The 4,547-nt window shown below is 38.5% G+C and overlaps 1 long non-coding RNA gene across 1 annotated transcript; it reads left to right on the plus strand.

The window, feature by feature from the left end:
* The first annotated feature begins 787 nt into the window (after positions 1-787).
* Positions 788-3,618, plus strand: LOC109200248 (uncharacterized). The gene is made up of 3 exons (XR_002060433.2): positions 788-1,532; positions 2,255-2,283; positions 2,714-3,618. It is a non-coding gene; the product is annotated as an uncharacterized LOC109200248 (long non-coding RNA).
* Positions 3,619-4,547: the final 929 nt, after the last annotated feature.

The following is a 4,547-nucleotide window of genomic DNA, read 5'->3' on the forward strand; positions in this document are numbered from 1 at the left end:
GACTGCTTCTATTTTCTCATTTTTAACATTTATATTTTTAATTTTATTCAACTTTTTTCAACAAAAATTTCCCATGTATTTCAATGGGGAGACCCTTCAAATCCTCATTCAACTTACTCATTTTCAAACTGTATCTACTTCAACATAGGTTGACATAGAGCCACCATTCAAACTTTAAAACGAAGACAAGACATTCAACTATTCAACTTGTATTTATCTTTTCAATATCTGTTATACTTTTTCTTCAGTTCCAGTTTAAGTTTCATGATGTTTTTTCAGCCGTTTCAGAGTTTATAATGGGTGTGTATGGGACGGAATGTTGGGGCTAGAGTGAGACAGCTCAACTGCTAGAGTGAGAGGAGCAAAAAAATTAATCTTAAAATTTTTTTTAAAACTGCTGCTGTGTCCGCAGCGTTTGCTCTACAGCCATCATTTTACCCTCAAAACGTAGCCATCGCTGTCCTCTTTCATCCAATGTGTTTACTATTGTACTAGGTGTTATGGTTCTTTCATAAATGTCACCAATGCACAGCCTCGTCCCTCCAACTCTTCCATAGACTCTAATGTTAAAATGGCTCAGAAGGTTCGTTTGAAAATCAGAAGAGCATGGTGTCTTTCCATTGTCACCACGTCCATATAATAAACTCCACAGGCATGAAAACTGAGAATTCAGTAGACTAGACATTGCTGGCGCTCACGGTGAAAGAATTTCGTCAATACGACGTGTACTTTTCATTTGGGAGCGATTTGTTTCAGACTGACTTTTCTGTTCATTTTAAGCAGCAAAAGTGAGGTGCATGTCTGTGTGCGTGCCATTGGGTGCAGTCACTATAGCAACCAGGCTCACACCTGCCTGCTTAACGAGCTCTCTCTCACTCTGCCAAGGTTAAACCTAAAAATGTCTGCTGCATCTAAGCAGTTGTAGTAAGATTAACTTTTTCAATAGGTACAATAAGACAGTTTTGACAGGGGTCAGTAGTTAGTATATGCCAACTAAGTAGAGCATTGTGATTGGCACATAGGTTTTTCAGATCTGGGCAGTTGGAGTCAGTTGATGACTTTAAAATCATCCTTTCTGACTGGATAATTAAAGCTTACAGCATCTACCTGTCTGTAGTTGATTTTCCCACATTTTAACTAACGTTTAACTAATCTAATCTCCTTTATTGTCTGTGTTTATAGTCTGTATAGTTTATCTCCCCACTAACAAACTTAAAGTAGTCTTAAAATAAAACCCACAAAACAGTTCAAAATGAAATACTTTTTATTTGCTCATGTAATGCCAGTTGCCATATTTTTCTGTATGTCACTCATTCGCTTATACAAAAAGTACCAATTTGTACACTAGTCTAGTGGATTTTTTCCCTCTATCTCTCTATGTCTCTTACACACAGAGACTAACACAGACATGTATATGCTCATTATTGCTGTTCAAACTGATGTTCAAATTTCCAAGCACCACCTGAACGCCTCATTTATTTTTAACCCATCACTGGACCAACTGTCATCATTCCGCTTTGCTCTCTGCTGTGGTAAGTACAGTACACTCAGTACTGCACTGTTTTATTTTTATGATGATAAAAAATACATGTTTGACATTTAAACTCACATATCAAGTCCAACAGAGTTCAAAGAATAAAGAAAGAAAGAAAAAAGAATAACCTTCGCTATCATTTATATTTGTTTATGACGTTTTGCTGTTAGCAGCAGTGCTAACGCTAGCTTCAATGCTAATGCTAGCAACGATGCTAATGCTAGCAACAATGCTAACGCTAGCTATAGTGCTAACACTAGCACTAGCAGTTGTTAACTGACAAAAAGAATATTCCTGTGATATTCCTGTGATATTTCTTGGCGGTCAGTGAGACAAAAGTAACAAATGAGCTTTATTATTGCCATTGTGGCTCAGTTTTAACAGTAAGAGTGCTAGCGCTAGCAGCATTGCTAATGCTAGCTGCAATGCTAACGCTAGCTGCAGTGCTAACACTAACTGAAGTGCTAATGCTAGCCGGAATGCTAGCGCTAGCAGCAATGCTAAGGCTAGTAACAGTCGAACAGTAGCCTTACATAAGTGGAAATACTTCAGGTAATTAGTTTGAATTATAAAATGGTTGCTGTGTCTGTTGGTGTGCTATATTATTCCATAACCTGCTGACTATAAGTTCAGTGTATCATGTCATGTGGGCTTTGTATTTCTGTTAGTCTGATAATACTGTACAGACAACTAACATTATTTCTCGTCTTACACTTTCAGGAACTTGACTGACATCTGTGCTTTGCCTGGTAGGTGTGCACATACTGTAAGAGAAGTATACCAAAATAAAAAAATAATCTGACTTTTATAAGCTGTAAAGTGATGGGTTCAATCTTTCATTCAACTAGACCTTTTAAACACAATTTTATAATAAATACACATAAGTGCAGCTTAACAATTGGGCTAAAATATTTTTTTCGTACATTTTTGTAGTCACACTACATGTGATTAGTTAATGATTCACTCAATCATATTTGTATTAAAAATATTATTGCTGAATTTAAATAAATATTCTTTTAAAAAGTGCCCAATTATGCAACTTTTTGCACATGGCAGCCAACAACAGTTTAGCTTCAATATTTGTTTTGTCCTTTTTCAGTAGTCACAATTAGTTCATACAATTACCATGTGATATAATTTTAATAAAATTATTATTTTTTTCTTCTTTTTTGTTCACAGTGTGCAGAAGAACAAGGACCAGATCTCCAGTCTTCTCTGTCACATCCCAACCCCCCATCCCCTCTATCCTCTGTCCTGCTCCACCTGTTGTCTCTGCCTTCTTTCCATCTGTATTTCACCCTGTGGTTTGTGAGAAATTTTGCCAAACCAAGAATCTTATTGCGGTTTGATTTCAAAACCGTGTCTCTCCTGCTCTGTCTGTTCTCTCTGCTAAATTTTCTCTCTACCTGTTTTTCACTCTTTGGCTTGCTGCTGAGAAATGCACAAGCCAATAAAGCAATAAAGAGTGCATATTTTGCCTCAACCTTTGAACAAACTGAACAAACAAAGAAAACTCTACGGTTTGATTTCAAAACCGTGTCTTTCCTGCTCTCTCTGTTCTCTCTGCTAAATTTTCTCTCTACCTGTTTTTCACTCTTTGGCTTGCTGCTGAGAAATGCACAAGCCAATAAAGCAATAAAGAGTGCATATTTTGCCTCAACCTTTGAACAAACTGAACAAAGAAAACTCTGCGGTTTGATTTCCAAGCCGTGTCTCTCCTGCTCTGCCTGTTCTCTCTGCTAAATTTTCTCTCTACCTGTTTTTCACTCTTGGCTTGCTGCTGAAAAATGCCAAGCCATTAAAGCAATAAAGAGTGCATATTGCCTCTACCTGAGAACAAACTGAACAAATAAAGAAAACTCTAATTCACGGTTTGATTGTCATTTCCCAGCCGTGTCTCTCCTGCTCTGTCTATTCTCTCTTCTAAATTTTCTCTCTACCTGTTTTTCATTCTGGGCTTGCTGCTAAGTTGTGCCAAGCCAATAAAGAGAGTACATAATATTCTCTCGACTGACAAACTGTCAAACAAACAAAGACATTGTTTCTGAGAAATAAAAACTGAAATATAAAGACAAAGAAAACATCTCCTGCTGTGTGCCACTCTTGTTTTTTGAATACATTTCTAAGACTAACAGAAACACTTAAAGGTGTGTAAAAATGCCAAAAAAGCAGAAAAAGTCACAAGCTGCAAAACAACGCTGGAAGAAGTTCCATGAGTTTCACAAAGTACCAACATGTGAACAAACTGAGTGTGATTCTCCTCAGAGCTCTGCAGAAGACCGTGTGTCTGCAAAGACCAATGCTGATGGTGTCAAACAGGCAGGTCGACATGTTCCTGCACATGTAAAACGGGTATCCTATGCAGATGCTGTAAAGACTGGATTGCAGCATGCATTTAATGAACATCAGGTAAACCATAGAGACCACCTGAGGTGTCAAGTGCCCCGCAGGTGGGTTATGCTGATATTGTGAAAAGAGGCCATCACAGTGATGTGGCAGGGCCATCTCATGCAGAAAGAGTGAACCTTGAAAACCAGCCCTCTGTAACACATGTCTGTGCATCTCACAGTCAGGCTCATCCCAAATATGGAGACTCCAGAAACAGTCAGTGCACATGTAACTCACTCACATTTCTTGCTTTCCTTCATGAGAATGAAAACATAACTACAGCTGACCTTAATCTGGTCTTGGATAAAGGTGATGTGATGTACAAAGAGGCCAAGAAAGATTCCCAAGAGTATTCATTTGGCAACCGATGAGCTGCCAGACAAAGTTGATGCTCGCAGGTCTATGTATCATGTCGACATGACACAGCCTTCCCGGTATGGGACATTTGAAGAACCTCCAGAGGAGGCAGTAGATACCTTTCTCAGCTTAGAAGCAGGACTGAGCTGCCTGTTGTCAGATGTGCAGTATGCCTTACTGATTATGAGTGGATTGTGTATCGCAGTGTTCAGATCCACATCAGGCAAATATGGTTTCTTTGATCCACACTCCAGAACAGCCAGTGGTC

The sequence above is a fragment of the Oreochromis niloticus genome, unplaced genomic scaffold (assembly GCF_001858045.2).
Source record: "Oreochromis niloticus isolate F11D_XX unplaced genomic scaffold, O_niloticus_UMD_NMBU tig00000717_pilon, whole genome shotgun sequence".
Taxonomy (NCBI): Eukaryota; Metazoa; Chordata; class Actinopteri; order Cichliformes; family Cichlidae; genus Oreochromis; species Oreochromis niloticus.